This window comes from Heteronotia binoei, chromosome 1 (genome assembly GCF_032191835.1).
Source record: "Heteronotia binoei isolate CCM8104 ecotype False Entrance Well chromosome 1, APGP_CSIRO_Hbin_v1, whole genome shotgun sequence".
NCBI classification, from domain to species: Eukaryota; Metazoa; Chordata; class Lepidosauria; order Squamata; family Gekkonidae; genus Heteronotia; species Heteronotia binoei.
In genome coordinates this window covers 90,866,737-90,885,867 of record NC_083223.1, presented here as the reverse complement: position 1 = coordinate 90,885,867, position 19,131 = coordinate 90,866,737, and positions in this window count along the sequence as shown.

The window sequence follows — 19,131 nt, the reverse complement described above, 5'->3', positions numbered from 1 at the left end:
AGGCCCTTAGAGAGCTCTATCAGGCCCCCAAGCAACTGGTTGTCATCTGCTTCCTTCTCCCTCTCTCTTGCTTCCTTTGCATACAGCTTGCTTTGCTAAGCTTGCTCAATCACACAGGAGCTCCAGAGCAAAGCCTCTATTTTCTCCACTGACTGAAGCTCCTCCCTTGGAGAGGAATTGGGGGGGAGGCAGAGCTTGCTTTGCCAGGCTCTCTTAACTGCACAGCAGAGCTACTGAGCCAAACCTCTCTTCCTTCTATTGGCTGAGGCTTCTCCCCCTCCTGGCCCCTTGGGGAAGGAAGAAAAGAGCCAGAGCTTCCTTTGCCCAGTTCCCTGGATCCCATGGGAGAGATACAAAGAAAGCACTTTTCTACGACTAACAGGTGATGATGTCTAAGCATGTTTTTTTTAAAAATCTTTAATTGTATCTGTCTGTGTCCTTTATAAAGTTTATATCTCTGCTACCTAATCTTAAATAGGTACACATACAGCCTGGCTCAACATGGCTCAACCCAATATAGGGTTGCCAAGTCCAATTTAAGAAATATCTGGGGACTTTGGGGGTGGAGCCAGGAGACATTGGGGTGGAGCCAAGATCAAAGGTGTGACAAGCATAATTGAACTCCAAAGGGACATTTAAAGGGACAGCACACCTTTTCAATGCCTTCCTTCCATAGGAAGTAATGAAGGACAGGGGCACCTTCTTTTGGGGCACATAGAATTGGACCCCCTGGTCCAATTGTTTTGAAACTTGAGGGGTATTTTGGGGAGAGGCACTAGATGCTGTACTGAAAATTTGGTGCCTCTACCTCAAAAAACAGCCCTTCCAGAGCCCCAGATACCCACGGATCAATTCTCCATGATTTTCTATGGGAATAAATCTCCATAGGGAATAACAGAGTTCCCAGCAGACATTTCCCTCCCCTCCCCACGCTTTCTGAGAACCCTGAAGTGGGGGGAGGGCCTCCAAACCGGGGGATCCCCTGCCCCCACCTGGGGATTGGCAACCCTAGCCCAATAAGGTCTCATTTGTGTCAGATCCAGCCCTCATAACAAATGATTTCGACACCCCTGGGCCAGGCCCTGAACTTCATGGCACAGTGAAGAATTTGAATCCAGATCTCCTCAATTCTAATCTGACAAAGGAACATCCTTCCTCTGTGAATGTTGGAAAGCTGCCCCATTGCCTGACAAGACACACAGAAAGGCCAGAGAGTGTGATTAGTAAAGGGGAGCAGCTCTAATGGAAAGAGCCTGTGAGTGGGTGATTGGAGAGGTCTATCTCACCTCTTCCATTCCATATGCCCCAACTCTCTTTTCTTCCAGGGGTAATCCAATAGAATTTAGGTTTGGGGGTTCACCTGTTAGGGAAGACCCACTTCTTAACTTTCCTATATTCCCTCCCTCATTATTTCCTCTTTTCCTTCCATGTCAACCCACATAGCATTTCCTCTTTCCTGTTTCCTTTTCTCCTTCCCATCCACCAACCAACCTACCTTTATCTGCCTCAGCTTTCACTCCTGCCCTACCCGACAGACTATCCCTGCTGGGCTGTGTGGTGGCCGGCGCCAAGCTGCACTGTGGCTGGCTCAGTTGTGCAGTAGTTGCTATCAATCTGTGTCAGGCTAAGTTGTGTGATGGCTACCACTGCTGAGCTGTGTGGGTTTCTGGTCACTGCTCTCACTGATGAGTCCTTCTCCATAGGAGAGCATGACCATTGAGGAGGGATGATGGGATCTTTTCTAGGGCTGTTTTGGCCTCCCAGTCCATTCCTGCTCTCTCCCCTTTCCCCACAGCTCTGCTTGGAAATGTTGTTGTGGTTGTCTATCCACCCCTGGGCATTCTTTTCTTAAGGCAACAGATCTTATTTCTGTTATTTGAGTGACAGCCCCCCCCTGGTTAAGATTTCAGATTTTTCTGCAACCCTGGAACTTCCTTTAGGTTTGTAGAGAAATCCTCACATCTGTCCCTAGTTCTGTTTTGTGGCTCCATTGATTATATTCTCTGTGGCATAGTTCAGAAATAAATATATTGATAAAATATTCTTGGAACAATACCCACACATTTGATATAAGGACCTTGTTTGCACTTGAGGATTTGAAGCAACCCGATGCCCTGGAGGCCTCACATTATGCTATCATTCAGAAGAAGTTTGTAAAACGAGTACATGGTTCCTCCATATTGCAGGGCAGGAAGGGAAGATACTATGTAGCCATAGATGATTCAGTGCTCTCCACATCTTGGGATCTGGGGTAATGGAGGCTTGGAAGTATGATGTCTCATTGCTTGATTACCTGGGTAGGGTGCTTGTCTTTTTAGACCCAGTTGAAGCACTAGTAGCATTTGTATCTGCAGTCCTGAGGAAAAACAGGATTCAAAAAAGCTAACTATTAGCAATATGTCCACCAAACATTGTTGGGAGCTTTGTCATAGATGCAAAATGCTCTTTCACCACTGGACCAATCAAAAAGTTCTCAGAAATGCTCTCTAGGTTCTTTAGCCATGCAGGACTGGATCTACAAGTTTTTTGAGGCGGGGCAAAATTAAAAAATGACGCCCCCTTATGGGCCCATGATATCTAATGGGCCCATAGAATAGAATGGACTCCATACCCAATTTAGCACACACACCCTGTTGGTGCCCGGGGGAAGCACCCCCTCTGCCCCACCCCTAGATCCGGCCCTGTAGCCATGACAGCAGAGTGATGGGTTTCAGAGTTCTCTGGCTTGGTCTTATATGCATCTGGTGTTAGAGTTAGTCCTCGTTCTCACTGCAAAGGATTACTGGGATATTTCATAGCAGAGTTTTCCCAGTACAGTAAATAAATCTCCCAAGCAGTATATTGCAAAAAAAAAGGTAAACTTAGATTTATTCAAGTTGATATAGTTCACATTCAGGTTGCAGGAGAGAGAAAGACTCATCTAAAGACTACTTTTCCTATCACAAGTGTCCAACTAATCTGGCATCATGTGTGGGAGTATGAGGGCACTGTATCTGCAGGAAAGACCTGCAGAAACATGTGTCTCCATGGAAGGCCATGTAGATAGAATGAGAGAAGAAAGGGAGAGAGGGGAGGGGTCAGAGGCAGCTCCTAGGTTAAGACAAGGAGAGGCATCCCATTCAAGAAGATAACACCTATATACACTTAGAGCAGTGTCCAGGCATGCTGAGTTGCTCACTCCAGCAAAACATATGCTTTAGTTATCCCATTTCAAACTGCAGCCAGGAGGCTAATATGACAGAATGTACAAAACACTTCCTCTGCACATGAAAAACTATTTGAGAGGGAGAAAGCTAGTCTGGAACACTTCTTTCTGACATCTGCTTTTTCTACATATAGGAAAGGGGCATTTTTGTGTGGAGGAGCATTCAATCAAATGAGTTCTCAATACACTTTGATGTGATACAGATATATGTTTACTGCCTCACAGAGTTTACTGTCTCAGAGAAATGTTAACCGAAATCCTATCCTCAGCTCTGGCAGAGGAGAGTCAAGTGAGCCACTATGATCGCATTACACTCATCTTGAAGCAGCTGCACTGCTTACTTATTTGTTTCGAGTCTCCATTCAAGGTGGTGGCTCTAATTGTTAAAAGCTTTGCATGACCTGGGGCCTGCATATCTGAAGGACTGCCTATCACTGTGTGAGTCTCTACGCCAGGTTAGGTGCTCTGAATAATTTCTTCTAGGCATCCTGTACATCAGGGTGATTCACAGCTCCTCAATATAATTCTCCGCTCCCCCCTCCCCCCTCCCTATGGTAACTCTTCTGCTGTGGAATGGACTACCTGAGGCCCATCAGTGTTGAACTTTGAGAAGGCATATAAGTCAGTACTTTTTGGAAGTTTGGTGAGTACTTTTGGTGAGTACTTGGTGAGTACTTTTGCTTGTAGCTGCTAAACTGGGTTGTCTTTGTACTGTTTCTAATTATCTGAAGTTGTGACATGTTCTAACTATATATATTTATTATAGCTTTAATTGTCTGTTGTGATTTTGTAAGGCACCTTGAGTGTTTAGAAAACTAGAGAATAATTTTTCTTTTTCATATCATAAACCCAAATCAATCCAGCAAGAATAATTAGAATGTTCCATTATTTGGACTGGTTTCTGAATCTCTTGTTCTTTCAGGTAAAAGAGTCTTGTGAGGGGAAATTAATTCCATACTCAGAACCTATGGCTAGGCAAGTTGTGTTTTTGCATATGCTGAGCAGTCAGCTAATACCACCCACTCTAATAGTGTCTGTCACCTCATTAGAGGATGCGTGGTCCCTCTCTACATACCCACATCATTCACTTCTCCCCTCTGAATATAGGAGAATGAAACAAAGATTACCTCTCTGTTGTACCCCCAAAGCAACTTTGGAACATAATGGTTGGATGAGGCAGTACTTTTGAACAGCTTGATAAAATAGCATTCTGTAAATTGGCCATGTGAATGTATTTATTTGAAAAATGTATAGCCCACCTTTCTACTACAATATAGTACTCAAGGCAGCTGTTACGCAGTTCTATGCCAAAAGAGAGAAAAGCACCAGTGCTGTCAAGCATTTAACTAAATATTATTCACAGTAACAAACACTTGCATTCCTAGAGTCCTTAACCATTTGTTATTGATCCCAAGTAGGTGGTCTGGCTAGCCCAGGCTAGCCTGATCGCATCAGATCTCAGAGGCTAAGCAGGGTCAGCACTGGCTTTTATTTGGATGGGAGACCATCAAGGAATACCAAGTTTGCTATGCAGAGGCACGCAATGGCAAACCACCTCTGAATGTCTCTTGCCTTGACAACCCCATGAGGTTGCTGTAAGTCAGCTGTGACTCAATGACCAAAAGAAAAAAGGTGTTTCATTATTTTTCAGCAGAATGTTCTGCACTTCGTTACACACATACAGGAACATATGCAGATATACTCCCCATCTCTGTAATGCAAAGGAGGCAAGTTCAGATCCCACTCAGCCATGAAGGTCCATGGGAAAGACCCAGTGACTAGTCATTCTCAATCTGGGCTAATCATTCTCAGTTTAAACTACCATTAGGGTTGCCAAGTCCCCAGCTTGCCACAATAGGGGACTCTCTCTCAAGCGTGCAGTGCACGTGCAACATGATGACATCACCCGGAAGTGATGTCATCAAAATGGAGGCGCCCATGCGGGGCCGCTCTAGGCATTTCCGGGAAAACTCTATGGTTTCTCTGGATGATCTAGCCATTTGGGAGGTAAAAACTCTATGGTACCTATGCACCATAGAGTTTTTACCTCCCAAATAGCTAGAGCATCCAGGAAAACCACAGATATTTCCTGGAAATGCCTAGAGCAGCCCCACATAGGCACTACCATTTTGATGACATCACTTCCGGGTGACGTCATTGCACCAGCGACGTTGGGGGAGGTTCCCCCCGCCGGCCCAATGTGGACTGGCGGGTTGAGAGCCTCCCAAGCGGGAGAACCCCCACCTGGACCTGGGGTTTGGCAGCCCTAACTACCATGCAAGCTTAATGTGAGATAAAATAGAGAAAGGATGACCACGTATATCACCCTGGGCAGAAGAAAGATCGAATACATAAATTGATTCAATCAGTGGTGCTTACTGGTCTCATGAGCTTTAGGTAGTGAAATCTGTATGTAAGTTCTCTATGTATATAAGTGTTTCATTATCTGAGTGTATGTGGCCAATCATTTATATGTGGGATAAACAAACAAGACCCCAAACAGAGCAAGGTTTATATCTGATAAATTCCCACAGAAATAGGTTGAAAAGATTTAGTGCTCCCAGTAACAATATTTTGCTGGCAATTTGACAGTTCTTACCTAAGCCAAGTGACAGCTTTAGGTGATACACAGTATTCTGACAACTTCTTACATAAAGTATCATAGTTGGCTGTCAAAAGCTTTCTTGGAATCCAGAAATATAACTCTAGCCAATTTTATGGTGGTGGAAATGTGTTCAGTAATTTCGAGCAAAGCTGTTGGTGAGTGATGGAGAGTTATTTGATAACAAAAGTTGTACACCGGCGAGTAAGCAGGTTTAGCCATATGCTTCTGCTAGTCTAGCTGTGACTCAGACATTATGATGCAGTCTGGACAGTTCTTTGTCCTTTGGGAGAGAGGGAATGTAATTGTATTCCCAAGCAGAAATAATGTGCCATCTTAGATATCTAAAAGTTTACTAGCCATTTGTAACAGAAGCATATTGTCTACATTGCACTTAGATACAACTATGGACAATACAACACATTTCATGAGAATAATGTGGGGAAATTAATGAGTCACATCTTTCAGTATGTAACTCCATTTTGTTCAAGGACATTTCAAAAGCAATGTATTTTCCTCCTAATATCTGGATGTCAGGATGACAAAGTCAAAGGTGAGTGGGGGGGGAATGTCCCAGTCCTTTAAAAACCTTCAGAGGAGACTTCATACTTATGAATACAGATTATTCTAGTAGCTGGTTGCTCATAAAGGAATCCATACATTTCTTGAAGAAGAAATGACAATATGATGGAACACCTCAGTGAAGCAGAATGGCCCCAGAAGAAGCTGTTCTTAGCAATCCATAAAGAAAATAGTGCATTTTTTGTCCTGTTTGCTTTGAGGTAGAAGGGCTGCTTCATATGTACTGTATGTACAGTACATGTATGTATGTATGTAGTTGTTTCATAAGTACTTAAACTAGGTTTGGAGTATTTCTACAGAGAGCAGTAGCATAGCTCCTGTGGTGGAGGAAGCGTAAATGAACATGTCTTACACTGTCAGACCATTAGTTCACCTAACTCAGGACCAATTCACAACATGATACAAAGTCCTTATGACCTCCATGAGGAATTTATATCAAATGCACACTGGGAGTTCCATATTTCCCAGCAGGCCCTATGGGGGGTTGGGTCAGCAGGTGCATTGTACCAGGGCCATTGGGCCCAGAAGGGGCCCAAAGGGAGCCCAGGAGTTTTCTGGATTCCCAGGATTAAGACTAGTATTTATATCTGATGTTTTATTCCATGTGATATCTTTTGTCTCTCTGTTAATGTTAGCTGTGTAGTACAAAATATTAGCTCACATAGATAACAGCATTAAGGTAATCCAAAGCTAGAAATTCTACATTGGTTGTCAAAGCAGAAAACAGTGAAACACTCATAGATCTGACAAAACTTCAAAATGACTGGAAATGCATGTGGAAATGAAACCGAAATTGTTGCATCAATCCTTAAGATAGAAATCAAATTCTCCCATGAATGTGGTGGAGTTACACAAAGAAGGACAAGGCTGTGCGATAACAGACCTGATGCTAACTTGCTGGAAATGAATTACACAGATGATTCACCAGAAGAAGCCTACTTCAGAAAATCTGTGTTTTATGTTTTGGTAAATAGTGTTATAGCAGGATGAATTATCCGATTCAATACCGCGAAGCAGTTGGCTGAAAAGTTCGATTTCTTGTGGAAATACCTCACCCATGTCTGAAAGTGATTTGAAAGGAAAAGCTTTATTTTTATCAAATCAATATTCTGATGACCTTAACTATGAAGATTCTTTCATAGACAGAAATGCAGCATTTTGGAAATGCACGGTTAAAACTATTGGATCTGTTGAACATATTAACAGAATACAGACTTGGTGACCTAGGGTTGCCAATCCTCAGTTGGAGGCAAGGGATCCCCCAGTTTGGATCTCCCCCTGCTTCAGGATTAGCAGAAAGTGGAGGGAGGGGAAGGAAATGTCTGCTGGGCACTCCATTATACCCTATGGAGATGGAAAATTGATCTGTGGGTATCTGGGGCTCATGGGGGGACTGTTTTTTTGGTAGATGCATCAAATTTTCATCATAGCATCTGGTGCCTCTCCTCAAACCCCCCCCCCCCCAAGTTTCAAAAAGATTGGACTAGGGAATCTAATTCTATGAGCCTCAAAAGAAGGTGCCCCTATCCTCCAGTATTTCCAAATGGAGGAAAGTCACTTAAAAGGTGTGCAGTCCCTTTAAATGTAATGGCCAGAACTCCCTTTGAAGTTCAGTCATGCTTGTCACACCTTTGATCCTGGTTCCACCCCCCAAGGTCCCCAGATATTTCTTGTGTTGGACCTGGCAACCCCATGGTGACCTGTTTCCAAATGTTTGTGTCAGTTTATGAATTCTTTTAACAATTCCAGCAACAGTAGCTTCTGCAGAGAGATAATTTAGCAAACTTAAACAGATTAAGAATTTTTTAAGGTCTACATTGTCTCAAGAATTTCTTGTGGATTTGGCCAGGCTGAGTACTGAACCAAACATTGCCAGAACAGTTAATTTTGATGCTAAGAATTTTTGTTTTACAAAAAATACAAGGAAGGCTCATTTTTAAGTAAATTATAAAGATTTTTAAAAAGAAAAACGTTTTTGACCTTATGCTTAAAACCACTGTGGATTCTTTTCTTTTTTTAAAAAAAGATGGCTAATGGAGGAGGAAAGGGGCCCTGAATATTTTTTCCATAAAATTCCTCTCAGAGGCCCTGTCTCCCAAGCACACAGGACCTGTTTTCCAATTGTGACTGTAGCATGAAGGAGATGGCGGAAGCCCCTTGTCCACATGTGTCATGGTCATAATTAGAATACTGCCCCTTTGTGTCTAGAAGGCACAGAACTCCCAGTGCACATGTGATGCAAAGTTCTTATAGCAGGCATGGGGACTTTATATGTGAATGACTCTTAGTAACAGGGGTTGTCCTTGGTCTCAGGTGGCCTTCCCAGACATGCTGAGCTGAGAAAGGACCTTTTGCATACAAATATTGTGCTCTACTACAAGCCATGACTTCCCCAGACATTCTGTTAATCATTGTGAATTTATTCATGAATTATACAGTGAATCTATCTCTAAGTTTTCAGAAGAAAGGCCTACTGGAAACAAATGCATACACCTTCAATTAACACTTCATTTCCTTTACAAGTTAATTTATATTTACAATACAGGTATGAGTCAGTGAAAGCTGACAGGTTTGCATGTGTGCCAAGGTTGCAAGATATACTTACCAGTGATATCATGCAAACAAGGACATGCACCATATGGCTAAGTTCATGAATTTTAGAGAAATGTGAAAGCAAATCTAAAGTGATTGCCTAGTGGATGGGGCTGCAATGAATACTCTCAGAGATCAGAACAAAATTGAGTGAGATTTCCTCAAATTAGGTCATGCTTTCTTGATGTAGTAGAAGGCTTGATTAAAATGGAATAAAAGCAGAATATGCAGCCAGATGCTGGCAACTCCAGGAGGGAAATTGTTTGTAGGGTCTCTGTATTTGACACCCCCAGTTCACTTAACATCTTTCAAATTTTAAATGCAACAACATGCTGCATGTGACAACAAAGAGTCAATCACATGACTTTTCAGAGTGTAGGATGTAGGTGTGAGAGCAAGCCCCCTGAGTCAGTGCCAAAATCGTCATCTGATTCTCTCTCTCCCCACCCCCTTTGTTTGGTTTGTTTTCTTTCTCTTATACAAATCAGATCATTGGTCCATCTAGCTCAGTATTGTCTACTGTGATTGGTACCTGCTCCAGGATTTTAGGCATAGCAAAGTATATCCCAACACCATAGGGTTGCCAACCTCCAGGTAGGGCCTGGAGAACACCTGTTTTTACAGCTGGTCTTTAGATGACAGAAATCAGCTCCCCTGGGGAAAATGGCTGCTTTGGAGGGTGGGCTCTATGGCATTGTACCCTGCTCTCCTCAAACTCCAAGTCCCTTCCTCTCCTCAAACTCCATTGTTCCCGCCCCCCCCCCCCCAAAAAAAAAATCCTCCAGGTTTGGGAACACTAAAACACCAGCTGAAACATTGCCCTTCCTCTATTTAGGAGACATTGCTATTCATGCATCATCTTTTAAGGCAGGTAATGACCTTCTAAGGAACATTTCTTCATAGTGTTAGCCGTTTGTCAATTGTTTATTTGTGCACAAATTAGTTTGTAATTTTGAAATTATCCATTTTATGCCATTGAAGAGAGGCTTCTTTGGGGTACAGAACAGGGGTGTCAAACATGTGGCCTGGGGGCTGAAACATGTCCCTGGAGGGCTCCTATTAGGCCCCCAAGCAACCAACTGCTGACTACTTCCTTTTCCCTCTCTCTTGCTTCCTTCTGCATCACAGCTTCCCTTGCCAGGCTTGCACAATTGCACAGGAGCTTCAGAGCAAAGCCTTTATCTTCTCCATCAGTTGAGGCTCCTCCCTTGGGAAGGAAGGAGGAGAGGGATAGCTTGCTCTCTCAATCCCCCAGCAGAACTACTAAACCATGTCTCTTTTCCTTCTATTGGCTGAGGCTCCCCCTCCCTGGTTCCCTGGGGACCGAAGGAAAGAGCCTGAGTTTCTTTTGCTCAGTTCCCTGGATCATACAGGAGAGATACAGAGAAAGCACCTTTAAGACCAATGAGAGCTAATGTTTTAAGCATGTTTTATTTTAAGTTTTTAAAATATTTAATTGTGCTTGTCTGTGTCCTTTATAAAGTTTATAGCTCTGCTACCTGGAATTACATTTTCTGATGCTCCTGGCCCGGCCCAACAAGGTCACATTCATGTTGGATTTGGCCCTTGTAACAAATGAGTTTGACACCTGGTACAGAATTTGGTGTGGAAAAATTATCAGCTCTTGAGAAAATAAGCATGAAATATCAGAATTATAAAAATAAATAGGAGTTTAATATTAATACAACTGTGGAATCATACAAGTGATATTAGATATGGAAAATGTGGCTGAACATTTACTGAATTCTTATATGAAAGAGAATTTCTTTAAACTACAATTTCAGTGGATGATGCTCAAAAATTGTCTCAGATGCACTGTTGGTGTAACTGAGTATTGAGATTCCACCCCACCCCCCATATGTATTATAAATGCCTGCAAGTTGTAAAATTTTGGAATTAGATCCTGAAAATAATCAAGGGAAATGATGCAATCTGTTGTACTGTATGATGCAAAATACTTTATACTTGAAGGAATTAGTTAGGAGTGATTACAATGTGCCTTCTTGTGCCTTTTATAGCAACAAGAATGTATGTAGCAAGAAAATGGAAATTGTGTTCACCATTGATTATGAAGTTGTATAGTAGAATCTGGACTGTAACTTATCAACCAAAATGACAGCATAAAAGAACAACAGAAAGAACTAAGAGGCAAATGTTTGGGAAAGTGGATCTTATTTATTGATTTTCAGAACAGACAATTTACTGCTAAAAAAGAACCACATGTATTGTTTTCTTGGCTGGAAAAAAATGGAATGCTAGATTGGGGCACTTGAAAATGAATAAACACATAAATATTTCTATGGCCAGAATGTCAAAAATTATTCCATTTTTTAAGACAGAGAATTAGGGCCTGTTGTTGCTCAGTCCTCGGTAAGTGGTATTATGTCTGTCTACAGTTGTGTTCTATGTCGGGTTGGCAGGCCTCCTGCTTGTTTGTTTGTTTTGCAGACTTATATTCCGCCCTTTCCTGTAAATGGGCTCAGGGAAGATCACAGCACAAATTAGAGAACAATTTAAAACCTGCAGGTTAAAAACCAACACAATACAATAAAACTGAGAGGCAATAAAATACATTACATCATAGGCAGCAAGGGCACATTTTACAGAATAAAAGGTTGGAGGCTTCCTGCCAGCAGTCCTAGTTGCCTGTTGCTACTTTGAGCAGCAGTATATCACTTCTGGGGAAAACCATAAATTTTCTGGTGATTACCATACAGTTTCTGGTGATTCCTAGTGCTGCACTATGTCACTTTCAGGTTTTTGTGTCATGCCTCCCCATATCCTCAGCCCCATCCCTCCCTCTAGCTGCCAAATACTACATGGCAACCTTAGTTCTGCATCAAGTCAAGCCACCTTTTTGTGCCCAACCTGATTAAGGGTACAGTAATGTAAACTGCTGAGGATTGTATTTAATTCTATGTTGGCATATATCCCATCATAGCACCATGATGATATTGTAGCAGTATAATCACAGTTAACCCACTATTGAAGGGGCCAGAAATGAGAAGAAGAAGAAGATGAAGATATTGGATTTATATCCCGCCCTCCACTCCGAAGAGTCTCAGAGCGGCTCACAATCTCCTTTACCTTCCTCCCCCACAACAGACACCCTGTGAGGTGGGTGGGACTGGAGAGGGCTCTCACAGCAGCTGCCCTTTCAAGGACAACCTCTGCCAGAGCTATGGCTGACCCAAGGCCATTCTAGCAGGTGCAAGTGGAGGAGTGGGGAATCAAACCCGGTTCTCCCAGATAAGAGTCCGCACACTTAACCACTACACCAAACTGGCTCTACACCAAACTGGCTCACCAAACTTAACCACTACACCAAACTGAGCACAGCTGGGGATGTTCCAGGGGAGAAACAGAATTTAAATAGGAGCTAATTATATTACAAAGTCCTTGGGTTGTGTCTGGGTCATCACAAGGACTTGCAGTCAGATGTGAGTTGGGCACTTCCCAGGTGTGCAGGGACCAATTTGGACTTGGACCATGATGCCTGAGAAGAAAGGGTTTATACCTTTCTTTCATGTGTTCTCTCAGCAGGTCTTGCTACACTTCCAGAACAGGCAACTCCATATATCTGATTTGCTTTCACATCTCTTTCTTGTCTGTAGCCCTGTGCAGATGAAAAGTAAGCCATCTTGCCCCGTGTTGTTTACTTATTCATTCCATTACTGATAGGGTTGCCAACCTTCAGGTGGTGGCTGGAGATGTTACAACTGGTCTCCAGAAGACAGAGATCACCTGATGTTTTAGTGACGACCTCAGTGTGACTTCCAACATGACCTGGAAGTGATGTAGGCACCCTGGGGATGTTGGAGTGATGCTCTGGTTTTTGGGTAAAAACTCTATAGTAAAATTAGCTTCTATCATAATTTTTTTTTTGCCCCAAACCCAAAGCATTGCCCTGACACCCTCAATGTGCATATGTCACTTCTGGGTCACTTTGAAGTCACATCAGGGAAGTCACTAAAACATTGGGTGAGACTCCCCTTTTTTGCAGTAAGGCCCCCCCCCCCACCAGCCAACTGATCGATGGTGAAGAGGTGGGGCCTGGGAGTGGAGGACCCCTCCCTCCACCAGGAGTGTCTGGCATCCCTATACTAATATCAGATGTTTAAAGGAATGATTAACATGGTGAAGGGCTGAGAGGGCCCTCCAGTGTCTCCACAGTTATGCTCCAGCTAGAAGGGGTAGTCACCTCTTGGTTCATAAGAACATAAGAGAAGCCATGTTGGATCAGGCCAATGACCCATCCAGTCCAACACTCTGTGTCACACAGTGGCCAAAAAACCCAGATGCCATCAGGAGGTCCATCAGTGGGGCCAGGACACTAGAAGCCCTCTCACTGTTGCCCTTCCCAAGCACCAAGAATACAGAACATCACTTGTCCCAGACAGAGAATTCCAACAATATGCTGTAAATTGTTCACAAGCCCTGTTATCTCTGCTGGTGTGTAATAAAACTTTTAGCCTATGGACAGTAAGGGAAGATGGAGAACAAATGCTGCTTGGATAAACAACAGTAGTAAATAACCTCATGTTTCCAAAAGAATGATGGCTTAAGGAACTATGCTAAGTAAAATGATTGGAGTTTGGGACATCCATCAACATGAGCAGAATAGTCTACCCCTAGTGACTGGAGCAAAATCTCAGCTGTGCCTGTGATATCTTCCAGGGGTTGTGTGTAGTTAGCCCCATGCATGACTTGAACCAAGCACCTCTTGTATGCTAAACTTGGACTGTTTGTAGAAACTGAATTACTATAAATCGTTATTGTTTCACATATAAGTGGCCTGTCCACTGAGAGCACATTTTCTGCAGTCAGAATGCGTTGAAGTGGAGAGCTGTACTCCCCTCCTATTCTTAAACAAGTTTAAAACACACACACATAAAACAAAACAAAAACAAATAAGCACCACAATAAAAGTACTTTGCCTGTGCTGGGAAAGTTTGCTTCATGAAGTAACATTTCTCAACGTGTCAAAAACGTACTCTTTGGTTAAATATTTTGCTTCTTTTTGGTTTGTTTGTTTGAAGAATTTCACCTGCAGAATGACCAATTCCAAAATTCTGCATGCTTTCATTAATTAAGAACAAGGAAGGAATTGGCTCTGGATAAATGAGGACTGAACTGAAGATGTAGCTTTAATGACCTGGACAATATCCAGGAAGAGGCTAGCAAGCAACCCTGACAGTGAATATATTTGATAGGAAAGAGTATTCTGGCCAATTAAAGAACTGGGCCAGAAATAATGGTTTGTCACTGAATGTGTAACTGAGGCCAACTGGCCCAAATTAGCCAATGGGTTCTAATTCGTAAGTGAATTTAAAGGTCAATATGAGCTTCTTTTAATGGGTAAAAGATAATGTTAAATTAATATGGAGGCAATTTTTTTTTCAAATGCTAGACATGGAGATAAAAATTAGATTTGCAAATCACACAAAATCATATGGAATGAACTGAGTAAATTGCTCTTATAACTGAAGGTCAAAGCTTTAAAATGTCTGGGTAAAGGTATGAATTTAAATCCAGGAGAGATGGAGTATTCACAGGCAAATGGCCTCCTAGAGGACTTCATAATTAAGGAGTCATGGGAAATGTACATCATAGTATACTTGATCAGGCTGGGTTTATGTTATCTGAGACGAAAGTAGGGAGAAAAGTTACCTAGTTAAAAGAGAACATGGGTACAGTAACCAGTGGATATAAATCCACCATTAATAAATGTTAACAGGTACATTTCAGAAGACTATTTTGAACTAGATGAGTGATGTGCTCAAATATGCTGTGGCAGCAAAGTCATTCGTCGATTTTTAATGCAAGCTGAACCAATTCAACAAGAATCCTGAATGACAACTTTTCCTCTGGTGCTTCAGCAGTGATCAGAACGGCCCTGCTGCATCAGTCCAAGATTTCACCTCATCCAATGCCTTTTTTCCAACTGTGATCAGCCGGATGTTTCTGAGAATAGAACAATTAGGGCATGAAGTCATCATCCTCCCAGGGCCAAAACATAGGTTGTTCCGTTGTTGGTTTTGGGGGGGCTTTGTGTAAACTTTTAATGTTGTCCTTACCCTACCATACAAATTCAACTCATACTTGCACTTTCATTTCTAATAAAAGAGAAAAAAACCTAAATTATTTCTGACAACATAAACAAACCGTACTGTGGTAATGGACATGCAGCCTCACCAAAATGTACTATTTCTTACCCCCATGCTTGGACTTTACTGCTTCCCTACTTTATGTATTCTGCATCTGATGTTCAAAGGTGTATTGTCTCTGAACTGCCTCCTCCAATGACATCAGTGATTCTGGAAGGTGCATGTCTTTGGTGGGATCATATTTAAATAAGTATTGTGATGGGAGTTTTCATCGTTCTTGGTCCTCACTTATTCTTTTGTTTTAGAAAAGATTTTTTCCCCCTGGATCTACCAGATTAATAGTTCATGTTGTACATGAGAAACAATAGTTTGGTGTAGGTTCTGAAATCTTTTTTTAAAAACTATTAATTAAGTTGTACTACTAAGCCACAGTAAATGTTCAACTAAGTCCTGCATGAGTTTTGCTGTTTCCTCTGGTCAGCTCATCAACCTATGAACAGTTATACATTATCAGGTTCTCCAGCTTGTTGAGTTCATGATTCGGCTAAGTCTTATGCAGAGCTTTGCTTTGCAGGAAAAGCCCAGCAGGAACTCATTTGCATATTATGCCACACCCCCTGACATCACCATTGTTTTGCATTGGGCTTTTTGTAGAAAAAGCCCACCAGGAACTAATTTGCATATTGGGCCACTCCCCCTGACACCAAGCCAGACAGAACTGCATTCCTGCTAAAAAATAAAAAAGCCCTGGTCTTATGCCCTTATACGCTAATAGGAGTTGTGTGTTTGGTGCTGCTACTGCAGTAACTCCTGCACTAGTCCTAGTAATAGATATAGATACCTTCTGCCCAGGGCTTTTTTTGTAGCAGGAACTCCTTTGAATACTAGGCCACAGATGTAGCCACTCCTCCTAAAACTTACACTTGGTCCTGTAAGAAGAACCCTGTAAGCTCTTGGAGGAGTGGCTACATCAGGGGGGTGCAGCCTAATATGCAAAGGAGTTCTTGCTACAAAAAAAGTCCTGCTTCTGCCCTGGTATCTGAATCTGAAGAAGTGTGCTTGCACACAAAAGCTTATAACTTGAACAAAACTTTGTTGGACTTAAAGATGCCACTGGACTCAAACTTTGTTCTTCTCCCCTAGTAAGTAGGACATAATATGGTTTCATACTTAGGTAGAAAATATGGGGAGACAACCACACACACATCATTGGATATTGTGATATAACAGTGATTTGCAACAGGATTGTCTTGTCCACATAGAAAAATCCAGTTGCAAATACTTGCCATAGCTCAATGGTAGTACAATATACTGTATGGACAGGTAGCCTTACTCTCAGACCACATGGAAGGAAATAAAGACACTGCTATAAGCAATATAGGAACAACTGTGGAGGTGTCAACAGCCATGCAAATCCATGTATTGTGTGAAGGGAAGCAGGAACAAACAAACAAAATAGGGATACACCCTATTGTTGTTTTGCACTTTTGTCAAGGAAAATGGATGATTGCTGCTGAAGATGCTGCTATTCATCTCCACAACGCATCTGTGGCATAATAATTCCTACCATGAATGTTGCTTCTGAACAACCTCTAGCCATCTATCTCCTCGAATACTGCTGAGGCTGATAACATCTCTTTGGTCTTCTGTGATTTCTTTATTTATTGACCTTTCTTGCCCACATGTGTTCCTGCACAGGTCCCAAGAGAGTAATCTTTATTTTACTATCCTTCAGACATGGCCAGAGCTAAAGCTAGTGTAATTTGTTCCCTGGATCTTGTTTTCTGCACCATGCAGTTTCAGACCAAGCATCCCTCCAATTATTTCACCCTATTCTTGATTTCATGTATCCAGGAAATGTTCCAATGAGAAAAGGAGAAGAAAAATAATCTCAGAGTGTAAAAAGAATGTCACGTTTATTAAGCTTTTCTTTAAAATCCTACATATAACCTCAGATTCCAGCATATAAATAATCAAGCAGCTATTTTTTGTGGTTGCTTAACTTTTTAAATAAACTTTTCAAATCTGCTTTGTCAAATTGGTATGGTCACACACTATCTAAAGCTGAGCACTTTGATTTCATTTTTTGGGGGGGGAGGTAGAGAGCATATCTGTTATTCAGTTATTTTTCTATGGAAAAGGCAGCATCCATCTGTTCCATCAGCTCTCTTGCATATATGGTCAATGGACCATAAAGCACCTTGCACAGAAGAAAGTGCTGCACAATTGAGGACTGCCTTCGTGACAAAAAAAGGACACAAAATGAAGCAAGACTTGGGGTCAATGAATATTTGCATTTTCCTAAATGTAAATGCATTAGTTTGGATTGTTTGCAAGAGGCAGGGTTAATTTCCACAGATTTCCTTTCCCTCTTCAGCCACCTGCGCCACACCCCACACCATTCCTGAGGGGCTCCCCACAGAAACCCTTTCAGTGGGTGAAGGGAACTAAAACAAGAAGGCAGAGGCAATATAGCTTGACGCTCCAAGATATAACCAATTATAATCAATAAAATGTAACCCATATATTTATGAATGTATTTCTACACATCATTTTTTTAGTGGGGAGAAATTTTGGGGGAGCAGTATTAATTTGAGCCAGTTCTATTTGGAGGAGAGAGCACTGGTGACTTATGGTGGTTTTGTAGTGCTTCCTAATTTACAAATACATTTGTACATACACATCCATCACTTGGATGGAAGCAAAAAGGCACTATTAAAGCAGCAGTAGCAGCAGTAGTAGTACCTCTGCCTACAACACTGAGAGACAGAGAGAGAGATCTTGAATCCCCAAGTGTTTTAGCCAATTCTGAGTCAGTCTACTTCTCCCTTTGTGACAAATTCCTCACTAGCAGTCACTCTGCCTTTGAGCTTCTGCTTTCCTTGGCTCAAGCAATTGATTATTCACTAGTTGTTCCATGGCTGCATTTTGACTCACAGCTGCCTCCAATTTCCCTTGCAGCTTCTGAATCTCAAAAGAAAAAAAAAACCAAAGCAGAAAGCTGTGTGGGAAATTGAAGTAAGCTGTGGGTCAAAAATGCACCCATGCAGCAACTGGTGGGAAATGATCACAAGCACAAACTGTGCTTTCTTTTCCACATACATACTTGCCCTGAAACTGAAGGAGTCACCTCCTCCAGTCCCTGATAGTTGCTTGAGCAGAGCCATTAGGCCCTTTGAGGAGAGTATATTGTGTTTTTAAATTGTAAGCTGTCTGGAATAGGTTTCTGAAGAGGCAGCATAGAAATGTTCTAAATAAAATAAGTATCAACAGTCCTTGAGAAATGGTACAATTCCTTTTGTCGTGTAAGACAGATGATCCACAGAAGCCAATTCTGCAAGATGAATATGCTTTAGAAGAGAGAGGAAGTAGATGGGAGGATTCCAAATCCCCCTCCTCCCATGCCGAACAGGAGTAGATCAGAGTAATTTCAGATATTGTATACTTTAATGGACATGAGATTTGGAAATTAAAATCTGTTTTAAAACCATTTGTTTTAAGTATGAGGTGGTAGAAAGTGCTGTGAAGCTGCAACTGGCTTATGGTGACCACTCATGGGATTTTCAAGGAAGAGACATTTAGAGGTGATTTGCTATTGCTTGCCTCTCAATAGCAACCCTGGACTTCCTTGGTGGTCTGCCATCCAAGTACTAACCAGGGTCCACCATGTTTAGCTTCTGAGATCTGACAAGATGGGGCTAACCTGGGCCATCCAGGTCAGGCCAAGTGTATTCACACACACACACACACAAATGTTGTACCTTCTTAACTGAGCTGACCCCATTCTTTCTTTAATTTGCTTGCCAGTGTACTTGTACTCCAGTGAGAAACTTAGTCTCATTAAAAAGCCATGCGGTGAAACTAGCTACATCATTACACTCAGATTGATGGTTGTGATTGTGATAGCCAGAACTTACACTGTTCATAATAAGTGCCACTTAGGATTTGCAGACCCCCCACTGGCACAATAGTAGCTTTGTGTGTATGTTCCTGTGTGTGTCTCTCTCTCTCACTTACTTTTGAAATTTACATGTCTTCTGAAC